This window comes from Athene noctua, chromosome 1 (assembly GCF_965140245.1).
Source record: "Athene noctua chromosome 1, bAthNoc1.hap1.1, whole genome shotgun sequence".
In the NCBI taxonomy this organism is placed as follows: Eukaryota; Metazoa; Chordata; class Aves; order Strigiformes; family Strigidae; genus Athene; species Athene noctua.
Window position 1 is genome coordinate 182,641,593 of NC_134037.1, and position 25,167 is coordinate 182,666,759.

At 38.7% G+C, this 25,167-nt stretch overlaps 1 protein-coding gene and 1 non-coding gene across 6 annotated transcripts in view; both read right to left on the minus strand.

Moving 5' to 3' along the window:
* FRMPD4 (FERM and PDZ domain containing 4) overlaps window positions 1-25,167 on the minus strand; it is a 416,031-nt gene that overhangs the window by 200,462 nt on the left and 190,402 nt on the right. The window lies entirely within an intron of this gene.
* LOC141956588 (U6 spliceosomal RNA) lies at window positions 5,355-5,457 on the minus strand. Its single transcript, XR_012632959.1, has one exon. It is a non-coding gene; the product is annotated as a U6 spliceosomal RNA (small nuclear RNA).

A 25,167-nucleotide genomic window follows, 5' to 3' on the forward strand; every position in this document is an offset into this window, starting at 1 on the left:
AGTGTGTCAACATGCCTGCAGCCATTCCACTTCTTTTATGACCAGATGCTATCCGTACACTTGTATTTACGTTCAGTACTCTACGGGAACACTATATATCACAAATGCATTATAACCCAACTGGGGCTCTTTAGAAAAAAAAAAAAACCACAACATCAATTCTGCTACTCCAAGCACCTGTATATGATACTGACATAAAAAAAGATTCTGCTAATACTGCATACAGCTAACTTCCCAGTTATTAAAAATAAGGTTTAAAAACTATTTTGGTTTCCAAAAGCATTAAGGGATTGGATTTTCAAATGTGCCTGAAGGTAAGGCCATGTTACAAACTAGCTCTATGGTCCTTAGAGGAAAACTTGGTAGTTTAATACAAACAAGTTTTTAATTCAAAATAGTTATTTTTTCTATCGTATCAGAGCTCCATATGACAAGAATCTGATAATTTTTGAACTTGTCAGCAAAGATTTACAGGCTAAAATCTGTTTAAAAAACCCCAAACAAACAAGAAACAAAAAACAAACTACAAAACCATAACCAGCTTCCTAGAGCCTGCAACCCTTCAAAGAACATTACTAGTGCAACTGTTATTTTTGGTTAAAGAAACATAACTTACAAAAAGACTGGCTTTTAGTGAGATCTTTGAGTATCTTGGGCTGTGACAACTAGATTTCACCAGCTTTGATAAATAATAAAAGAGCTTGGCAAACATTCAGTTTTTCTAGTCCTCCACCTACACAGTTCTACAGTTCCTATCAATACATTATTTATATTTCAGGAGCATTCTCCACATGGTAATTGCCTTTAACACTGGTAGAAAAGAAGTCTCTGTTGCAAAGATCTTCCATTCCAAGACAGCAAGGGAAGAAAATGTTATTCTTTTTAAAATAGGAATTCTTAATCATAATAAAAATGCAGGTTACAAGGAACGGAACAGCGATGCTGCCATTCTAAATGAAAATCTCTTAGAAATACAGAGTTTGAGAAAGGTGTTATGTATGGCAATACCTTTCACTGTCATCTTTGTTAAAACAGTGAAAGGTCATTAAAAGAAAGCCTTAAAAATAAAACCCATCTTGATAGCTTCCATATCTTCCTTGCTTTTTTTTTTTTTTTCATTTATTTGTTTCTCTTTATTCTTTTCACTATATACCTAATATTCACTCCTCTTAACAAGGTATTTCTCATTCTGTCACTATGTCCTTACTAAAACAGTCTCTTTATCACCACTTACACTGCAGGATTGACCCCAGGAATTTTCTGCAGTGTCTGACCATGTGGCTCAGGGATGGGTGGGTATATACCATACATCTGCACTGACTGTCCTGGATCAATCTCCCTGATTGCTCAGTGCCCAGAGATCTCCCCTGACGTAACCCCACAAAGTACAACTGGAGTTTCAGAAAGGTCTTGCACTGTTGGAAATGAGATTTTCTTAACAGCTGCAACACAACAGGGCATGTTGTGTTGAGGAGTTATCATGGAAGGCTTTATGGGATGATATGCCAAACTGGCAGCATCACCAGTGTGACAAAATTATTCTGATTAAATTCTTGGTGATCCTTAAAGTTTGACAAGCAAGAATGGTGGTAGTTTAGAAAGAGCAGGAAGACACATAACTCTCAACCAACTTTGTTTCTTAAAACATTCAGCAGTGGAGTAAGATGCTAAAACCAAAATATTATGGAAAGTTTTTTCAGAGTCTTTCTATTCTATATACTGTTGTTGATGCCATTCCATTATCTACTTATCTTTTCAGTGGAGAAAAGAATATGACATCATTTAAAGATGGTAATCCACCTTTTTTGGAAATAAGGACGAGGAACCTCGTTTCTTTCTGTTTAATCCCCAATGGCATCTGCAATAAGAGCATCTCCAGAGGAAGGCAAAGGCACAGCAATTGTATTACAGAAAAATTATAAATTTAAGCACATAATTTTGGAAACAAGCTATGACAAAGTAATTCTCTCCAGATAATTATATTAAATTATAAACATAAATACAACCTTTTCAAACTGAAAGGCAAAGTAATAAACTATTAACTATTCTTGCATGAACCAAGATTTCATTTTTCTACTTTCTTGCTTCATCCTGAGTTTTTATGCAGCACATGCTGATGTTGGCAAAGCCTCATATGCTTAATTAGTTACACCCAAGATAGTCATATGAATAAGCGTTTGCTCAACCAGTACTCCAGCACTTTCATTCGGTACCTTTTTTTCCCCATTTTATTGATTGCAGTCCACACTTGCAATGAAGAATTAAAATATCTTCTTTCTCTATAGGTGGAGTTACTGATTCCATATGCACTGTACCTCCACACTCTTTAATGAAATGCCTATCTGGTGGGGAAACAGTATCAAAGGCTTTCTAGGTAGCAGAATAATTTTCAGATTTTTGCTCATTCAATATTTAATCACTTGTTCCCTATTTGTTCCTATTTAAAACAGACTGCTGCAAGTTAATTACTGTCCATTCAAATATGGGGGTTTTGTGGTTTTTTGATATGGAGGTTGAGTGAAAGCTTAAGACATCCATTTAACAAACACTCCCCTCCCCACAAATCAACAGAAGGAAAAAAGTAAATTAAAAAAACAAAAACAAAAAAAAAAACACAAAAACAAAACAAAACAAAACAAGCAAAGCAATTAAAACAAAAAAATTCCCCCCAAAATAAAAATATTCCTTTCTTCCCTTTCTGAAGTAGAAGACAGATTGAAGAACATACATTCCATCCGATGGAAATGAGATCTGCTAAAGACTACTGACTGCAATACAACTTAATTAACATTATAGATATAAGACACGTGTAGGAGGGAACAATCTAAGAGCTGAAAGAATGTCAACTACTTGGTAGTTCAATATTTGATTTGTTCATTTTTATTCTGAGCTAAGAAGTTACCCTCATTTTAGTATGTCCCTCGCTGAATAATTCCAGGAAAGGTAATAAGTGTTTTGTATTCAGATCAAGACTTTTCTATTTTGCCTTCTGAGAAAACTCCCCTTTTCAACTGCTTTACCTTGAGTCATAATGAGCAGAGAGGTGCAGTATTCAGAGACCCAGAACTGAAAGCGCCACCCATGTGCACAATACAGCAATCGTCATATTACGCCAAGCTCTTTTTACCCGACTTGAACCCAGATAAAACCTGTAAGTCCTCTTTTCTGCTGTTAATTCTCAAATGAAAGTAAACCAGCGACTAAACCACTTCAGGACTTTCAATCTCCGTCACGCAGCCATGCTTGATCTCTGCAGAAGGCCCCAGCCATGGCCCAGTTTCATTCCAGGTCACATACCATCCTGTGCAATAAAATTGTGTTTTTCTATGTATACCAAAAAAGTATTCCACCCAACACAGCAATAGCTGCACGTTGTCTGCAGAAACTCAAAAGATTATGTTGACTACCTATAGTTGCCACTCAGTTAACAAGAAAATAAACTCAACTTCAAGAATAAACGTACCAATGTTTCATAAGAAACCCTGGCATAATATATAGCTTGTGGGGGGGAACAACAACCAACCAACCAACCAATTCACATGGTGCAGAGGACTACCCCAAAATATCAACTGTACACACAGAAATTTGTTACTAGAAGATCACCAAATCAGTGATTAACTGAGTACTCTACCAAATGTAAACAGAAAGGACTGACACAAAGACCTCCAGAGAGGTGATCTTGGAAAGCACCTTTTCAAAATGCAATACAAAGTATAACCTAAACTAGCAGAGAAAACTAAGGTCACCATTTTGTTAATATGTATTAATCTGCATTAATTCTAAGAGAGTTGATAGAAGTCCTCTGTCTAGGGGTATACGTCTATTTAGGTTTGATTTAGTATAGGGTGGTTGTTCAAAAATATGAAGAAGATTGTCTGACAGCACAAATCAAATCAGAACAAAGAACTACAAGGGGCCATTTACAGCTCTATATTTGTGAGTCTAAGGACCAGAAATTTTAAAAACTAACTTAGTCACCAAAATCTGACTGAATGTCAACAGCACTGAGATATCTTACTCTCTGAACACCAGAGATTTTAAGTGTTTTTTCCTAGCAATATAGGACTGGTCAGAGAGAAAGTTACTCTAGCACTGTATACCTACCCAAATCACACACTTCTTTGGAAGCATCATAATTCCTCAAGACAATAACGCATTCACTCTGTTTCTTCACTTTACCCAATGTAAGAGTCTGACAGAGATTAGAAGTTAGGTTTAAGTAACTACAAATCAACTGAAAAGTGGAAGATACAACAGACTCGTTTCCTATGGTCCTGATCCACAAAGATGCCAACACTGGAGCTGCAATAACTCGCACAAGTCAGGATTTTCAACTTTACAGTGAGTATCCAGAAGCATGGCTCCCCTCCCCCTAATCTTTTTTTTTTTTTTTTTTTAAATTGCATTGAGAATCTACACAGCAAAATGTAACCTTTCTTTGTTTGTAACTCATGTTTTCCTGGTCTTCATCTTTCTGGAGAAAAGCCTAACAATGTCAGGCTTTGGAGTCTGAAAAAACAAAGTAACAGCCAAATTTTCCACTAAAACAAAAGTGTTTACAAAAGTCCCACTTGGGAGGAGTAGAGGGGTGAAGCTACTCAAAGGGATTGATGCATAGAGATTTAGTTAACCTTCATCTTGCATCTAATGTTTAAGGTTCGCTACCACTCTAGACTACCACCTGTACATTAGTAGTAATATAGAATAGGAAAGAGGATTTCCAAGTCCATCATCCTCACCTTGCCAGAACACTCTCTCCCAACTATCTTTGAAAAGGAAGGGCCAGTAAATAAGACACACTAAGCCTGTGGCTCCACATAAAGCACTTCAAGTGAAGTATCTGCCAACATGCATATTAGAAATTTTCTCAATAGTGGGTTTTGCATGTTTGCATAGCTGTTATAGATAAATGCTATCACTGCTACTTTTTTGTTTAAATATAGTATATCATTATTAAATTACTATCTTCTTCCCCTCCTCCTCTCCCAATCTGGTTCTCTGACTTTCACTTATTTGCATTCCTCCTCACCTTTCATTTCCTTTATTATCTAATACTTTTCCCCACCACTTCTGCTAGTCTTTCCAATCTATCTTTTTGCTGTATGACTTCGTATTTTCCATTTTATTTTGTGGTTTCCTTATACTTCACTCTCTGCCAACTCGACTTTTATCTCTTTCCTTACTGTTCGTAAGAATCAGAATCACAGAATATCTTGAGTTGGAAGGGACCCATACAGATCATTGAGTCCAATTTCCTGCTCGTTGCAGGACTACCTAACACTAAACCATATGACTTAGAGCAATGTCCAAATGCCTTCTGAACAATGACAGGCTTGGTGCTGTGACCACTTCCCTAAAATATGGAATACTTCATGAATTTGCATGTCACCCTTGCGCAGGGGCCATGTTAATCTTCTCCGTATTTTTCCAACGTTAGTACACATGCTGCCAAAGCAAGGACAACTGTCTGTCTGTCTGGTGTCTCCTGTCCTTTTCCAGTAACCCCAAATTAGCAGACTGGCTCAGTAGACAGCAGCCTGTCTGTGGCTCATTCCATCAGCTTAACCACCATGCAGAAAGTGAAGCCTCAAGAATTTAATCAGTTTGCTGCCACAAGACCAGTGTTTGCAAAACCGGAATATGAAGCAATTACGATATGAAACTATGGCTAAAACATTACAGGCTCACGGTGAATGCTCCGAAGACCAAGTCATTCATAGCTGAAAAAGAGTAGCACAAAATTTTTTCTTGTGGAAAATTAGATTTTCTCTTATTAAGGAAGAGCCCAAGGATTTTTACCATGACTGCTGTGCCACTGTGCACTATGTCAGTGCTGAACACACCATCACCAACTTCCTATTAACAATCCTTCTTCCTATAAATGACAAAAGCATCTCATCTTGTTAATTAACCTGCCCTGTCCCCAGCTGGGTTACAGCACAGCAGCTCCCTGAAAGGCTTCAGAAGCAGTGGGTTAATGGATCCACGAGTCCACATCGAGGTTTAGAAGGCTGGTCTCCACCACCTTCAGTAGGGTATTAATTACATTATTCTTGGACCCAAAAATACAGGACTGACAGCTGATGTGGAAAATCACTGGCTTTTCCGAAAGCCCATTTCATTGATTGACTGTACTCACAGCTGTGAAGTTCTTTTCAATATTCAGCTTAATTATGTCTTTGCTGAGGCTTAAAGACCATTACTTCTTGAAATCCTTGTCATGGTCAGCCATCTAAATGTGTTTATTTTGCAGAGCATGAGTAAGTGATGCAACTAATCACAATGCAAGTGTTACGCAGCTTCACAACAATTTTGTTGTCTGGCATAATGAGCAAGTTCAGAATAGGTGCTTGCCTGTTGGTGCTGTCTCTCAGAGAATTTCCATTCATTAGGAACTCCAGGCTGGCAGCTAAATCAATCACAAATGGCCAAAATGCATCCATCCACCAAAGCCACAGACCTTCATTTAGGCATATGCAGTTCAAAATACACCCAAGCTCTCGTTGTTAAAAAATTTTGGTTTTCAAGATTAAAATCCGTAGACAAGCTGAAGACCTGAAAAATATGATCAGAAAAAGTGGAGACTCCTACCATTGGCCTGTCAACAGCAACAGACAGATGAGAAAGACGCTGTTGGCAGAACAGCACACAGCTACCTTTCAACACAGCATGCAAAACTGTGCCTGAAGCTCAGAAAAGTTTCGCACTTGTGTTTGCAAGTGCCAAAACCAAGCGTGAACTCTCTTTCGTTTCTGGTGCTAAAATTGTGTTAATTTAAATTTGTAAGAATATCTTCTGGCCAGAGAGGGAGACTTTCTCAAATGAAGTATTTTCTGATGTTCAGACTATCCTAGCACTGGGCAACCAGGTTTGCTCCCTTCTGAGCACAAAATCTTGTGAAGTATTTCCCCTGTACCTCCCTGAGAAGACAGCCTGCTCCCTGTTTTTTTGAGCTGAAAGTAGCTTTCTCCACTTAGGATGAAACCCCACAACTGTCAACCTTTAACTTTCTACTTTCAACTCAACAACCTAAGGAAAGTGTATACACAGTCTCTGCAAGAGGCTGAAGGAAAATCAACTTATTTCCTGCCTCCTAGTGAGTCACAGCAATGCTAGAAATATAGATTAAATAAAATAAATATTTATTTTTTTACATTTTCCTACACGTTTTCCTCAAGGCGACAGATCCTTTGGAAGTCCCTGAGCAGTATTAGTTCTTTTCCTGCCCTCTCTGCTACAGTATTATATAGAATAACATAGAATTTGCTTAGTCTTCCTTAAAACAGGTGAAACTGCCAACTGACAGAAAATTAACTGCCTTTGGTATGTATAGTGAACTCAGGCAAAATAAACTGGGAGCTCAAAGCACTGCTGAAATGTATGAACTGTGGGGGAATATACAAAAAGTAGGGAACACGAAATAAACACGAACATATACACTGCTATGAAGGGCACAAAAGAAAAAATGCAGTTAAGCAGGTAGTCCATTATGAAGAGAATAATTCAGAAGAACACACATTTGAGTATAAAATGCAAATAATTGAGACAGGAAATAAGAGTTTAAAATTAATTATTATATTTTGCGAAGGCAGAGTAAATGCAACTAGATCACACTGTTCAGTTCCTTGTGGCTTGGGGGGTTTTGGGGGGTTTTTTGGTTTTGTTTGTGGCTTTTTTTCATCTTCACTAGTACATCCTCACACTTCCCATGCCCTCCCAAATCAATCAAAAATAGTAATTAAAAAAACCCACAAACTTCAACATCCCAAATATGCCTGCGGGTAACACCACATAAAACGTCATGGAAATAGCAGGAAAAAGGTCAGCTATCAAATAAATGACTGCCGCTCAAAGCACATATGTTCAGGACCTGGGTCCTGGTTTCCTACAGGACAGAGACTTTCAGTAAAATTCACTGTGCTGTAAACATTATCGCACCAAATGATTTTAAAGACCAGTTAAAAGCTATTGCCTGTGACAGACCAGATAAACCAAACAATCTGTGTTCAGGGACGAAGCAAACTGCATTTGCACTTGAAATATTTTGACCTCGGTCCCAATAACTGCTCCCAGCAGAGGTCCAGCAATGAACACCGAAGCCCTTTTTCTCCTGCTTCTGTCCAAGTCCACAGATGAGCTCCTGCATGTGCCTCTCTTTCACAGTTAGAAAGGCAAAACATCTCTGCAGACCTCAGTAACAACCTCCAGACTTGTCTGCTAGAGGGCAGGAGGAAAAAAAAGACACAAAATCTCTTCCAACAGAAGCAGATTTGGTAGCCTTCAAGAATCAGATGATGTAGTAAGATGTAAGGACAGGGCTCTCACAGTTTTAAATCATGAGTAAATGTCAGAAAATAACAGACAAAGAGAAGGATAAGCACAAAACAAATTCTTAAAATGTCAAGTGTCTTTCTGCAAACCAGATTACTGCAGGGCATGGGGCGAGCCAGGAGCAGAAGTACATGAGCTTAAAACACAGCAGCAGCAGTCCATGAACAAGAATAGAGATGATGTTCACCAACTCCATGTTTGCATCAGGATTACCTCTTCAGATCTCAGCAACACTTGCAGCAAAAGCCCCATTCCAGTATGGCTCCCCTCCCATGGACTACTGAATTTCATTTTCACTGCAGCACAGCACACCAGAATACTTCATAGTGTTTGCTTTGGTTTGGTTTTAAAACTGTTCAAAAGATATTACACATGCAGAGCATCTTTTAAAGAGAGCTGCTTCAGCAATCAACAGTTCAGTAATAAACAGCTGGACCTACAGCTTTGACTCCTCTAGTACAAGTGCTTATGAATCTTGGAAAGAATTTTATTACATATTTCTTTATACTAGATGTGCATTGAAAGCCAATTTTCTTCCAGTAATGCTTTTGGAGACAGTTCACTTTTCTTCCAAAAGTCCTATTAATCTTGTAAAAGAGCATAATAACCTGAATCCAACCAGATATAGTATAAAATATTTCTGCAGTTTGACATATTTTTAATTCACTTTGATGTCTGAGCCACTGAGCATTCACTTCCACAATCATTCACACAATTAGGTTTACAGCAGAACACACATGCTAAGCTTCCACAGAAACTGAATTTAAAAACTAGTTACACATACAGATTCTCACGAAAATCTATAATACAAAACTGGTTCCCAGCCAGATCAGAAAAGTTAACAGATAAAATTGTACTTATCTAGTCTGGAACAGGGCAAAGGAGTTAGCATCCTGGGTAGCAAAATCGAAGCAGTAAGGCCCCAAATATCAGAGTAATTCTGAGAAATGTAACATTTGGAGAAGGCTGGTGCTCTGTCAGTCACACCATGAACAGAGGAAGACAAAATTCATTAAATAAATTATTCATTAGTATTTAACAACTCAGCACAGATCCAATATTTCTTTTTTGGCTATAAGAACAGTGCTACAAATCCATCCATTTGTAACTGCACTACTGAAAAAGCTAATGCCATTTATTGACAGGTTAATTTATAATGTCACTTTAATTAAAAAAAGATTATCTTATCACCTTCTGACTGAAATGAAACTGCAGGTGATTGGGAACAATGTACCTACAGGCTAATGAATGATTTGAAGCGATTCAATGTCCAATTAACACCAGCATCTGGTTTGGGGATTTTTTTTTCCCTGTCAAAGCATTAGTCCTATATTAATTATATTTTTAGTTAGTAGTAACAGAAATTTTCAATCTCAACATTATACTTCAAGCAAAAATACAGAAGATAAAATAGTCAGGACCTGGAATTCGCACAACCAGATGCAAACTCCCTACCACTTGTAGGCATGTAAAACAGGGTAGGAAACTTTTCCTAGCCTGATTTCAACAGCTCCCAACACAACACTAACTGGACAAACGAGACAAGTGTCCCTTGCACCCAAGACACAGGAACAGTGACCCATCTGCTTCCATCTGGAGGATCCTCTCCGAAGCCAGATTCATGACATACCAAACTTGGCTTGGTCAAGAAGGTGGCTTCTTGAGGCTTTTTAAACTAATCTTTGCCAATAAAAAGATTAAATAATCCAGTCATCTTCAAGACTAAGCACAGCTGGGAGATTTGGAACTGGGGGACTTGGGGTGTCTGGAAAAAGTATCCTTTGACTCAATACAATTTCAGAGCACATGAAATGAGTGGACCAGTGTTTGCCTCCTGCCCACTTACTAACACTGGATTTAGATTAGTCAAGCAAAATTTCTGAAGTACAATATGCTTTTTGCCAATAAAATGTTCACCACCACTAACGCTAAGATAAAAAATGAGAGCAATTATTTAAGTCCAAACGTGGCTTGGCATTTTAATACTGTAAACATGGGTGGATTTAAGAATATCTTATTCACATATCACATGCTATCTCTGTCGTTTAGGAAAGGTATAGTATCATTTCCTTAGGGCATTCTTGCAATTACATCAGGCAAGAGATGTTAACTTGGTGTACCAAATGGTCACTTGCAAACAAAACAAGTACTCATTCCTGAGAGGGATTCAGAAGTGGGGTCAAGCTCTGTAGTTGCCAATATTTTGTTTATCAATTCTGGACTCAAAATATTTACTGAATAAATTATTAAAGCAACTAGGGAGGGACAGGGGAAAGCCCCAAACACCATCTTTGCTGCATGACTGTGTGATATTATCCTATATTGCTTCCCATTCCTTTTTATTATGAATGCCATTATTGTACCTTCTGACAGAAAACTGGATTAACTGCAACCATCACTAATTTGAATCTAAATACTGCAAAGCTTCACAAGAAGGCTTCAGTGACCACACGTATGGCTCCTATACAAAAATCTACAGGAAAAAAAACACAAAAACATACTTTTGCTTCTCATGAATGCTCAATTTTAATTAAATGTTATAACTCCAACTAGATCACACTTAATCCTTCTTCTGGAAGTAAGGTAGAAAATCCATGCTTCTGCCTCTTTTTAAGAGTGTTTCCAGGTTCCCCTTTGCCTTTTATTTACAACAAAGATTTCTTACCCTTCCCTATGAACTAAAGCAATTTTATCTCACCCATGTAGCAGCTCAATGCAACTGTTGCCAAGACAATAAATTAACAGACTCTTGGACTGATCATGCAAGGTAATTCTTTTTTAGCTATTTTATCACTAACCTACAGACATCATTCCCCTCACAGACCGGAAGCTCAAACTCAGCTCCTGGTCTCCATTAATGTGCTCTTGCCTCCCAAACAGTTTTAATATAAGGAAACAATATATCAAGCTTCTTTCTAGAACTTGGCTCCCCAAGATGATAAAAATTCATTATTTTCTGCTATAAGAGGCCTGTGCTGCAGATTTAAAGGTTCAGGATTCACATTCTGCCAACAGTATACCTAGAAGAAACTCAGAATTGCAAAGTACTTTTCAGAAGGAAAAGCCAAAAAAGGGTGGGTTGTTTTTAAAGTTACTTAGCATTCTGAAAGTTAATCCAATTCTCTTAAAAAAAACCTTTAAAATACATGGGTAAAAGCCAAACTGTATGCATCATGAGCAGATGCATTCAACCTTCTGCTTCTCCTTACCCCAAAGGAGCTCCTAATCCAACATACTTTCACCGTCTCACACCTCTCTCTTCCTGCCATAATTATCTCCCTCTGCCCCATGGACCAAATCTGGATGCTCTTCTCTGAGCTGTGCAGTCTCTATCCTCTCCCACACAGTCCTGTTCCCAATATTCTTTCCTCCTGCACTGCGTGCACACCTTTTAGCACAACCAAGACATAACCAAAAGAACAATGTAACATTTCTCTCCTCCTACTGTGACTAAAGAAAGGAAATATTCACTGAAGGTATATAAACTAATGCCCTATTAAGAGTAGCTGCAAATACTAAATGTTGTCAGAAAGTTGATGGTTGACAAAGTATCAGCACAAACAAACTGCTATGCCAGCTATTCCTAGCCTTTAATCTGTACCTTTTATCACAGAGATGGAGATCACTTTTTCAATACCATAATGTGCATTAGGTAAATTAAGCAGTTGCCTGAAGGCCACTAGAAACCTCTCAGTCTCGAGACAGTCACGGGAAGCAAAATCCCTCTGGGTTTACACATACGTCTGATCTTAAAATCGTTTTCAGTTTTAAGTCACAACATGGCTTCTCCCTTGATTTGTTAGGGGACATACACTGAAGTTAAACAAACAAGTAACAATAAAAAGTTAAAATGCCTCTTCTGTTCAAATTGCCCATCTCTTACCTGGGAAAAAAAGGAAGAATATCCTTTATGAAGGCTACCTGGGACATACAACTAGTTTCACATTATTTTTTCCATCTGGTTATTTTCTTCTTTGAAAGCTCCATTTAACAAGTTGAACAATGCACACCATTCAGATTCACCAACAGCATTTCTAACAAATTTCATTTCCATGGTAATTAGCATACTAGGGCTCTGTTCATGGGGAAGACTGACTAAACCCAAACTTTTTTATTTTTACAGTTTCAGTTTTCTGCAGCAAATGAAAACTCTTAATGTAACAGTTAAATTTTTATTTCCAGTGAAACATTCAAATTTTTAATCTTTTTTAAAGGGCAGCTGTTTTAAGCTTGGCTGGCTGCTCATACTCTTTCCTTTGCCATGAACAAGCTAACATCCAAACATCACCTATCATGCAGTTTCACCATTAGCATCATTAGAAGGCAGGGTATTTCAGGCTGGATTGCCAAACACAGAAACTCAGAGAGGAACAGAAGGGTAGGAGAGCATAAATAAGGCCTCTCCAGACTTGCTAAGGTTTTCCTGAGTGTCCTGAGGAGCTTTTCTAGGCATAGAGGAACAGTGATGATTATACCTGCTTCACAAACCTTTCTGATAGACATCAGGCAAATTTCCTCTCTTCATCTGAGGTCCCGTCTGATCACTGCATGCCCTCCTTGCAATGAACTCAGAGACAGGATCAGGTTGGACCTGAGCCAGAGGCTGAGGGCGCAGACCTGTGCGTTTAATTTTAGCCAACTCAGCCAGCAAAAGGAACAGTCCCTTTGAGCAGCCCTCCCTTGTCCTGCATTTAGCAATCATGCAGCCATGCCATGAGTGGAGGTGGGTCGGGGTGTCAATATGGGGTGCAGACAGGGAAGCAAGGGAGGGTAAGAGATGGGCTAGCTTTCTACTGAATCCAAACACTGGTCCAAGGAAACACAGCCAGGAGCTGTGGAGGAGGAGGAGAAAGAGCTTGGCCATTTGTCTCATCAGCAGTACACATCTAAATCATACCATGCAAATGGTGAAACCACACGATATGTCAATAAAACAGAACTGGCAGAAAACAAGTCTCACCACTTCCAAGAGATTTTTCTTGTTGCACCTGGTGAATCCAGTACAAGGGTACGTGCCATCCAGGACACTGCTACCTGAATGAGAGCTCAAACTCCTTCCTCCCAGCTGCACTCCTTCCAGCGTAGCCCCCTTGCACGGTTACACCTTCCCAACTGCCTGAGAGCACTCAGCACCAACAGCAGGAATCCTTTCCCTCCTCCCTCCCTCCCTCCTCTAAAATCCTACTTTCAATCCACCATTACTTGCCAACTGCTCCCTGAACGTATTGCCTTCCCTCATAGTTTACATAGATTATATATGGTGTAAGTTATACATGTGAAAATACGATGCTTATTTTGACAGTCAAAGAACAAAAAAAGACGACCAAAAAAGGAACAACAGAAATAAAACTGCATAAATAAATGGAGAGAAACCGGGAATAATGTTTCACAGACTGCAGAAGATGGGAATTCTATTTACAACAAGAACTCAGGAGCCAGAAGTACCTCACACTGAACAAAGGAATTGAAAACAAAACCCATTACAAGCAATCCAGCTTTCTCTGAAACATATACACGTCATCGTTAACAATAATAATTTGGCTCTTCGTGTGTAATCATTGCATGCTAGCCTCACTTTATATTTGTAATGGCCATTAATGTCAAGCAGAATTGTGCACATGGGCATCACGTTGCCCACATGTTGCTCCTCAGTCTGCAGTCTGCTTCACAGAGAAATCCACCTCTCGCTGCCACTTCTTCCCTCTAATCCAACTCACGAATGAAAACAAGGAAACAGCTGAGGAAGATGAAGTGAGCCACATGTAGCAAATATTTTTTTTTCCCTTCTAATACAAGAATTTTGTACTATTAAGGAAGCACCAGAAAGGTAAGGTGTAATCATCTGCTCACACAATACTGAATTCAAGACACTGCATACTGGAGAACTGCAAGGACAGAAACCACCACAATCCACGCTTCAGATTTTGATGACTGATTTCATAGATTGCCATCACTTAAAAATGGCCATGAAGATTAGGGATGCAGAAAATGCTGAAAAGAAACAAGCATTAATCCAGCGTAGTTGATCCAGGATATCCCACCTTTCACTTTACACAACACACATGAGGCAGGGGAAGCATAATCTTCCTCCTCCCCACCATTTTGACAATATCTTCACAAGCTGAAATTTTCACAGGAAAAAACTAAAAGGTATCACCTCAGTGTTGTAGGAAAGGTTCAGATAGAACAAAAAGCATTGCATCACACTCATCAATGTACCAGTTACAACGCACATCAGCTATATAGCAATTATAATCCTCATCCGACTGAGAAACAGAAATAAAGGGAATCTGAGTGCTACTACAAAGTTGAACAAGATGATGAAGTACATACATGTTACCATGCCTTATAGAAGCTCAGATCAGCCACAAAACTATAAAAACTAAGGTTTTCTTCACGTATGAGCAAAACCACCACGAAGCTTCCAGGAACCCAACTCTAGGACACTGAAGGAATTAGTTTTACAGAGGTATCTACAATAAAATAAAGAATAAGCCATACAATCAGACCAATGCTTTACTTTCTAGCATATCTTATCATCTTTTCTAAACAGAACAGATCAAGTCAGTCCAAGCCACACCACAAAGGTACAATAATTTTATGTCAGAAGGACACAGGCATATGTATATCCTGAGGTGGACTTATTTCATCCATTTGTCCTAAAGCTACATCAAATCCAAATCCATCACTACAGTCACCAAATCTAAAGTAAGATTTCACATAAAAACTGATAGTATTGTGAATTCCAAATGGTTTTCCCTTAAATAAAAGATCAGCAGAAAATGCTTACATATCTAATCTTTATCTCTCAGGTTTATAAAAAAAATCTGCATAAACTCATAATCCACTGCCAATCCCTCATGTATCTCTAACTCATTATTTCCTCTTACAAAACCTCAGCTTGTATCCACATCATCTCAAGATACTTATTTTTGCTTTCCTTCCCATAGTAACTTCAAGATACTTATTTTTGCTTTCTTTCCCATAGTAACTTCTGATCCTGCCATCTTCTTTGCAATGATTCAAACAACATACTTAAGAGACCTCTAGATAAGGACATGGAACTGAACAGTCCTCCAGAAACCTTGCTTGTCAGTGTCTGTTATTTTATATAATTATTTAGCCAAGTAATATCCTAATACTTTATCAAGTATTTTATTATTGTATCAAGTATTATGTGACATAAAGCTAAGTTCTGTATATTTAAGGTTTGGTCTTCTATTACATTAGAACTTAATTTTCATAACATATTTTAATTAGTAATTCATTTACTTAGGTCATGAGAATTCAGCAGGAAGTCACCAAGCCTTTCCATCTTGCTAAACAAAAGTTTTCTGGCTGATTTCATTCATCCCATGCCCAGCTGGACAGAAGAGGGATGGGCACAAACAGCTACATCAAACCAGTCTTCTACATGTGCGAGAACATCTTTTCACTGCAAGCAAAGCCTGGTTCCTGATTTGACATCTGTCCCCAAACCTTTTCTGTATCACTAAACATACTTACCTGTATTTTCTATCTCATTTTACTGGAAAAATACTTAATACTTGAAAAAATGAAAGAATGACGAGTGGTGTAAGGAAGGGCATCACCACCACCTGGCAGGTAAAGAAAAGCGATGAACCCCACTGGAGCTGGGGGGGTCTGAGCTTATGTTTATAAACACACTACTAATCCACCCTCTGGTATAGCACCCTGGCCCCAGAGGTCTGGAATTTCAATACAACTATATCTTTGTTACTAGAAGTTTCCAGGTCCTGTCCCTTGAAAGGTTAATAAATGGTACTCACACAAGACTAACTGAAGCATCATCAAGATACACTTGCATTTAGAAAAACTCCTACATTAAAACCCTTAGAGCTTTAGCAGTGCACACACACCCCCACGCTCACCCCAAAATATGTATCTGGCACACTTATGCAGTTAAGTAGCTAATTGTTAACAAAAAAACCCAAGACTTGACTACACATTTTTATTTATTTATAATCAAGAGAAGTTCATTGAATAATCACATAAAAGCCATACTCCATAGATCTGAATGAATTCTACAGCAATTGATACCTCTCCTTTGTATGCAAAAAAAGTACACTGCAATTACAAGTTAAGCACTGCATTTTGATTTTTAACTTGGTTTAATGAAATTCCGCATCACTGAGGAACATTATTAGACATTATGGCAAAAAATCCAAAACACCACTTTGCAAGTTAAAAATTATCTTTTCATCAGTTATTTCATCAGCCAAAACTAGCCTCCACTTCCTGCAAAGATGAGATAGCCTTTGCAATTTTCAGTTGCTTATTCACATTAACATGGAGGTTACTATGGAACACCAATACCATCGTGGACAGATCACACACCTTCACCCAGCACTAGTAAAATTGTCTCTGCTTGAGTAATAAGCCATATCCGAAATAATTTTTAAAATATAAGAAGGAAAAGCTCCAAAAACTCCTGCAGTCTTAATGCAGCCTTCACAAAGAGAGATCACCATTCATTCTTCACTGGCATACCTGTGACCTCAGAAAATACTGAACAAAAAAGTTATTTTAAAATATTATTTTTAGGAACCTAATTTTTGAACTGTCTTTGAGATACAGTCTTTACAGAACAAGTCACAAAACGTTTAAGGAAATTAGCCTCTAAAAACTCTCAGTGTTAAACATCAGTATTTTACAGTAAGTCTCTATCACAAAGATATTTCATAAAAATACCATCTCTAAAAATAATCCATAAAAATACATTATGAAACATATTTATAACAGTATTTATAATAAAAAGGATTATTTTATAGCAAAATATTATTCATAAAGACATTATCTTTGAGTTGTGAATTTAATATCCTTAGTTAGCCTGTCTGTGGAAAAATAAAACTGTGATGGATACATGCTTCCATATTGAAAACATTTTGACAGCTGAGATTACAGCTTTCTCTGCTCAATATCTCATTAAGTATTTGCTTTCTAATCCCTTTTTGGAATGCTTATCTCAACCAACATCCTTCAAAATACAAAATACTATAAAACCTTAACCACACCTAGGATTTGAGCACTGAAGAAAGAAAATAAAGTGTAAGGTATGTATTGCAACTGCTGTTCTTTTGAAAAGGAAAATGAGGATTCAAAAATTAAACAGAATAGGCGTAACTCATTCTCCCACATCAGAGGAGAACCACTCTCACAGGAGATGTGAGATTCGTAAGCCAGGTTCAGGACTTTGAAAGCATCATAGAAGTTACTTGTCTAGATGCTGATACCCTTCCACTTATTTGAAAGAATCATGTATTACACAGGAATATAGGTAGAAACTGAGCACTAACTACCTAGTTTCCTTTGCAACTTCCTCCAAAAATCAGCATATTAAACAAAAATACTCAAATCTCTAAAATAAGGGAACAGACTCTTGGTCGCTCCCTGCTTCAGCCCAGCCCAGCCCTGGCATGGCAAGGGATGGACCCTCTCCCACAGGATGACCACCTCCATGCCAAGGCCAGCCTTGGGAGCCCCCTGGCCAGCCCCAGGAGTCTCCAGCTAGCCCTGCTGCCTTCTGGCTTTGCTGTCAGGCTAGCAGGGTACTTTCCAGGTAAAACTGTGTGCAAAAAAGTGAACTGATACAGACTCAAAAAAAATTTTAAAAGCCTGCCCATTGCGTCTTCCCCTTAGCTCAGCTGCATGGCTAAAAGCCATTTGTATTTTAGAACCGCAAAGCAACTATTTTGGAATATGAGACAAGGATCTGGACAGTAAGAAAATAATACATCTGAAAATTTGTTAGCATTTTCATAAAACAAAGCCCCAATTCTTTTAACGATTACTGAAGGGGAAACGAAAGTGGGAGGAATATACTGTTTAGGAGGGGGGAAAATGGTTTAGGAGTGAAACAAAGTTTCTGCCTGAAGCAAATGGGTAACTTAAGAAAACAAGTCGCTGTGTTCCACTTTTACTTCATTTTTAAGGAAAGAAGTTAGTACTGTGCTCTTAGAAGTAACAGCAGAGTTTGGGGAAGAAATACAGAAACCACAATCGCTTGGAGGCTTATGACTCAGATAACAATGCCATTCAATTCAACAACAATGACAATAAAACCATTACAAAGTATGCTAATGTGCAGAATTACACAGTGGATTAGAAGAAAAGCAGTAATATTTTATCATGGTCACCTATCTGTATTTGGGTCTTTAAAAAAAGTTAGTAAATCTACAAAAATAATAATACATAATCAGCAAATATTTCTGGTTTGGGTTTACTAAGGACAGGTGTCTTTCTGAAACTGAGCTTTAAAATTTGTTGCAAGGATTTAAGCACAAGTTTGAAACACTGTAATATAGGTAGCTTCCATTTAAACCAACATAATACATATAGCTTACTTCTTTTTGTAGCTTTAAGAACACGTTACATTAATAAATCACATTTACATTATTAGTTAAACACTAACTAGCTCCTTAATGGTTTAACTGACTAAGCACCTTTTCTTTTGAGCATTGTACAGAAACTACCAAAATGGAGTTCCTTGCCCCGGATAGCCTCAATGTGCAAGTGAGAAGTTACTACTGAGCAGCAATCAAAAGAAATGATAAAATGATTAAACAACTGTCACGCTCAGATGTAAGACTGTACAATGAAAGAGGATCCTATTATTTCAGAAGATATATTACTTGGAAATACAGCAATTCATGAAGTTACACAGCCACATATAAATTGGAAAGCAGAAAATTTAATCAAAATCATAACTAAAAGAAGTAGATACGTTTCTTGCAGCAATGGTAAAAAAGACATGGCAGATAACTAGTTTTCTGGGACATTGATGAAGGTATGTATGATATAATCTATCATATCCAAATACAGCAACATTTTTTAAAGATACCTATTTTATTTTAGCGGGAGATAGTAAATGGGGAAAAACCTAAATCAGATTTGTGAAGCAATGTGTGTGCATGCATATCCATGTGCTGTGTGTATTATGTCAGAATTAACCAGATTAGATTGTAAATATCTGTGCAGAACCTCATCTGCTTCTTTCTTTAAGATGTCACATTGCCCATCACCTATACAACTCCTAGTACTTCACGTTCCCCACCACCAATACAACTGCTCGTACTTCAATCTCTGAAAACAAACCACTGAACACATTTTGCCCTGTGTGAACAAACAGCCCAAACTTTGATGGCTCCTGTCTTTAACTGGAAAGAGATAATTACACCTGCAACAGAAGCCAGCAATGCTGAAGCAGTGTTCAACTGGATAATTCAGCACTGCACAGACCGCTCAAGATTACAAGAAAAAAAAAAAAATCAGTATCTTGTGATCATTTACAAAGAGCGGTGAGAATTTCTTTACCAATATCCAGGCTGAAATGTCCTTTCCTAACTGGACGCCAATTCTATTATTTCGTGTTCCCTCAGTTGGATTCATCTGTTCAAATCCTTATGCTTCTCAGCACAGCTGATAGGCACCATTCTGCATGACACCAGGGACCGTGTCTTCCCAGACTATGCTTATGATATATAATATTTCACCAATATTTCATACACATACCTTTGCTCTGACATAAACAGGATAAGCAACCTAAACCTCACTCTTAATCCAAGACCACAAATTATAATCTAATAGGAACTGTCCTTGCACTGAATGCCTTTATAGTTGCCATGGATATTCTCCCCCCAATTTTTTATTTTTTATTTTTTTTTAAATTAAAATGGGTCAGAGCTTTGGAGAGGCTCTAGCAAACAACAAGAAAAAGGGCTATCTCTGGTTCTTCCTTTGTCCAGAAAAACAATATCCATCATCTCAATCCCTTGTAACAAGTTGCCATCTCCAACGGGCTCAAATGGAAACTCCAAGCCCCTCAGACATACACCACCACAGACAGCCTGCTTCAGAGCAGCACTCTGAGACCTGCACTAGATTTTTCTGTAAGTAATTCTCATTTAGCTTTTCTACTACAAATGACATATGTTTAAATAGTTTCTGGAATAAAAATGCATAAATGAAGTGACAAGTACAAAGTAATTTTTCAGGCATTTTCCTCTAGGGCATGTTTCTTCCACCCCAGCGTGTTTCCTAACTCCCCAAAGTACCAAGAAAGAGGAACAGAAAACACAGGTACTGGAACATTTTTCTTACAGGGTATCTGCACTGGTTTTGCTCACCTGAGCAGCATTTTGCAACAGGCCAGAGCAATTTCTTTGTAACCAAGATTCACAGCTGAGATCATTTGCAAAACCAACACCAGGACATGGCAAAAGAGTAAAACAATTTTCAAACCTTTATATTATTATCTAATGATTAGGGAAAAAAACCTGCTACTGAATCATGGTCTAGCTTTCAGGTAGTCTGGAAGAAGTTTCACGGTTTCCTTTCAATAGATTCCCATATCACAAATAACAAATGCAAACACATCTTCAGCAAAGTTGACCATATCCACCTGTAAGATCACAAAAACTGCAGAACACGAGTTCAGGGAGTACTTGGCTGCTCATTACTTGTCAGAGTACAAAGAGGCAGCCAGGGACCTATCAGCCTCCTGGCATTGTCTCAACACAGCAGACTAAAACCACAGCTACCTGCCACTGCCTCTTTAAGAAAAAACTTCCACACTAACAACAAGATTGAGGAAAACACCACTACTGCCTCTCATTATTATTTCCTCCAACTCCCAGCACTTTTCTGCAGGCAGGCTCTTCTTTTTGCTTTGCCTGTTCCTGCATCTTGCTCACTTTCTCTTCTATTTCCCATGTTCCTGCTACTGTAGCCTTCATGCTTCCCTATTTTCCATTATTTTAGTAATTTTATTTTTTCAAGCTGCATTTCAACAGATTGTGTATTTTCAAGAGTATAATTTATCTAATAATGAGGATTGCCCCCAATTTCAGCCAACGGCATCCAGGAACCTGCACAGATATTCTGCTTTGGCTCTCAACAGCATGCCAGAAAACCAGAAGTTAAGTTAAAAGTGGTTTTCAGCTTGAAACCTTGTTAAACATGCACATTACAATTTCTTCATCCACACACTGTGATTGTGGAGACCCAGCTTTCACCTCTATTACAGCTGTCATTACCTTTCAGCCTTTTCTCATATTTCAACCACAGCCTCTTTTCTCTACACTCATACAGTGTCTTACCCCATTCTTTTCCCCAGTATTCATTTTCTACCTTCTTTCCTTAGCAAATTATCCTTCAGTTCTTCTCATGTAGATCTGTCTCCTCTCTTTTGGGAGCTCTCCACATCTTTGAAGTTCCCTTTGCCATTCTCCCACCACCTCTCCTTCCTCTCACCTACAGACTCTTCTTGCTTCTGCTCACCAAAGCCAAGAAGCAACATAGGCATCACACCAAGAGCATCAACGTACCACCACATGTACAGGTACCACCAGTGCAGCCCTCAGAAGCTGGTACCGACCATGAGAAGCTGGGCAGAGGAGGCAAGTGGGTTCCCTGGACCTGCACAGTCCTTCAGGGGTTGAAGGGGCTCCTGGAAGTGAGTGGGTCCCAACTCCCGCTCACTGCCAAGTCAGGAGATCAACTAATGTCTCTCCTGGCTATGAAAGATGGGGCCTTATAGACCCAGCTAGACTAGGCACCCTGTAAGTTTTAAATAAAATTCAAATAAAAGCCACTTTTACCCAAGCAGATAACAGAGTCACTTCTCATTTTCATAGAAATGGTGATTTTTACTGTGCATTTTATGTTCATCTGTATTTTGCCACACTTAACAGTAGTACTGTGGGTCGTGTGTCAGAACACAGGGTGACAAAGAGAGAATACCTCCTTGTCAGCTTTTGACTGCAAAATACAGTGTAATGGATCCTCATGAATTCAGTTCACCATAGTAAGACCAACACTGAATTATTAAATTATTGTGAACAAGTTCCAGAACAAATAGTATAAAAATATTCTTAATTACAAAGTGTACTCTGCTCATTTGTGTTGACAGTTGTAACACAATTATAAATATTTATTATACTCTGTAAATTACAAGCTTTTCTGGAATATGAACCTTCATCATAGCATCAATCATTGCACTTCTGCTGAGCAATGCTGAAACCTGTTTTTTAATTGTTTTTTTTCTGAATTCTTAAGTGAGAAAATTAACTGAGATGTTCTGGCATATATAACAAAAATACCCGCATAGTGAAAAAAAAGGGGTATTTTGTACCAATCTTCTCATACGAGAAAAAATGTTCTTCATAAAAATACAAGACTCCTCATGATATGTATTTTCCTTAAGATGGAACAGTTTGGAGGGGAAGAGGAGGTATACTGGGATGCCAGGAAGATTGTTATTAGCCTGATAGCAAATAATTTATGCCTATTTATACCACGTGGTCTTCCAGTGGAATCTGCAGACTCAGATGGGAAGACAGCAGCACAGCGCTGTACTTAGGAATAAGCAACATTTCACTAGTATTTCAAGGAAATGTGTAATTAGCTTTATTTATTTGATCACTTCAGTATCACTCAGAAAAAAAAAAAAAAAAGGTACAATAACCTGAATTGTTTCTGCAGCTTTAGTATGACAAAAAATAAAGCCCATATCTGGCTTGGACCAGGACAGCACAGCAGGAAGAAGGATACCAAGCCAGTGGCAAGCCACCTACCTAACCTGTTTTGAGTTGGAGAAAGGTCACCTTTTACCTTGTCATCCAGCCTGCTATGACCCAATGGAATAAGTAAAACCATGCATCTTAGGAAGGGTAACAGTAATATGCTTGTATGTATTTTGGGAGAAATGGCTAATTAAGGAATGGTACGCTGTACACTGAACCCATTGTTAAGAACTGCCACTGCATTTCAAACAATGACAACTAAAATATTTGCACAAGTAAAGATATACATATCCCTCTTTAAGCATTTAAAAAGACAGACAACGCCAGCGATCTTAGTGGGTTTTAAGCATTTTTAAAGGCTGACAACATGCATAAGCTTGGGGGTTTTATGGCCTTTTAAGAAGCCAGAACTGACTGTGTTGGAAGGGACAGTTGAAACACATAATTTCTTTGGGTTTTAGGTGATGTTAGAAAAGGCCTACGCAAGTCTTACAATGTTCAAATGATATTGAAATGAAATCTACACTTTTTAATTATACTTCTGTAGTACCCTGTAGCTCAAACTACACCAAGACATTTTTACGGTGCATGTATATAAAGCACAGCATTCTAGCATGGCAATCCAGTACTACATCAAGTTACATAAAGCTGTTAAAACTGTCTGTGGTATTAGAACACACATGCTGGACAGGAGGCCCTTCCAAAAGCAATACTCCACCTCAGATGGAAGGGGAGGACTGAGCTAAGGCTCTTCTAGCAAAGGTCTATGGGCCCAGATTAGCGTAACAATGCCGCCTTCTGCTTAAAAGCAAAAATATAGGAAGTTTCCTCTTCCCTGGAAATGTCTACACATTAAAAAAACCACCAAAGCAAACAAAGCCCTTCCCCACCCTTAAACTGGTAAAGAGAGAACTGGCAGGCACCAGGCAGTGATGGGGAACTGGGCTGGAATTGGAAAAGGTTACTGGCTGCATGTATTTTCTTAAGGCAGAATCAGCTCTGCAACATCATTCTGACAACTGTCTAACCTATCCTTAAAGGCCCTTAAGGAGGAAATGACACCTGGAAATATAACCGAGTACGTATACTTCATCACTCAGCCTGCTCACAGAAATGCAGAGGAACATCAGACCTCTGCAAAACTTCCAGTTTGCAAGTGAACTGGTGACAACTGGAGGGAAGTTTTCCAGCTGTACTCTGCTTTACTTTGTGTCACTTATTCCAGGTTTCCCTCCTATGTTCATTATATTATAACCAGAGCCATACCATAAGTTAAGAGGATGGATTCTCTACCCCAATGTATTTTATACTGAAGCTCTTTCTGTAGTCCCCAACAGTGGAAATGAAGGACTGCTTACTGCTGTACATTTTTCAGAAATACAAGGTTTTCTTCTCACAAGCATCTAATTTTCTTCTGAAACACAGTGATAGACTGACTTGGTTTGACGTGCTTTGATGTTGATCAGACTCTTGTCTTCCAGGAGTCTTCAGAGAGTGTAACTATTTTTCTCCAGTATTTTTCTCAAAGGAAGACAAGCCAACTAGTCTACTTCGCCTTCAGCTTTCACTCTCCCTGTTATGGATGCTCTCAAATAAACAACCAATCACCAAAAATTAAAAAAAAAAATAATTAACACAGTTAACTAGCCCTCCATAAATTACAGGTTCGAATGTCTGTGAGAGGAGAACAGAACAGCTTTCAAGGGTTTAATAGCAACCCAGAACACATAACAAAGCCCCACTCCCTGGGGTTTAACATCAACTCAAAGCACGTTATTACTCACTTGACAAGTGAGGGCTCTCAACCTCGAGGACCTGCTCATGGCAGCGTCCCGACCCAAGGCACCATGAGGACTTTCCTTGGGCGGCGTCCTGACCCAAGGGGAGAGTCCTCGACTGCTGCTGCTGCTCCAGGGGACAAGCTCCAATGGCTCCCCCAGGGGACTCCATTCACACCCAGGCCCAGTCTGACCTGTAGTCAATAGCGGCTCCCACTGGCCAAAGGCCCCGGTTACCACAAGGCCCTGAGAACAAAGGCAGCCAGGAGCTGCTACACCTCAGCAGCCAAGAAGCTCTGCTTTCGTTGGGCAGGTGCATCTGCCACATTCTCTTAAAGGGAGAAAAAACAAAGAATAAAAAAACCAAAGAGCGAACAGGACAGGGAGAGACTGCAGCATGTTCTTTCCTCTACCCATTTTCCTTGGCCCTTTCCAACCTTTAGGGACTTAGTGAAATGAGAAGTTCTGAAGAGCTGCATTATCCTGCAAAGCAAACCCTCCTCCTACGTGAGCTG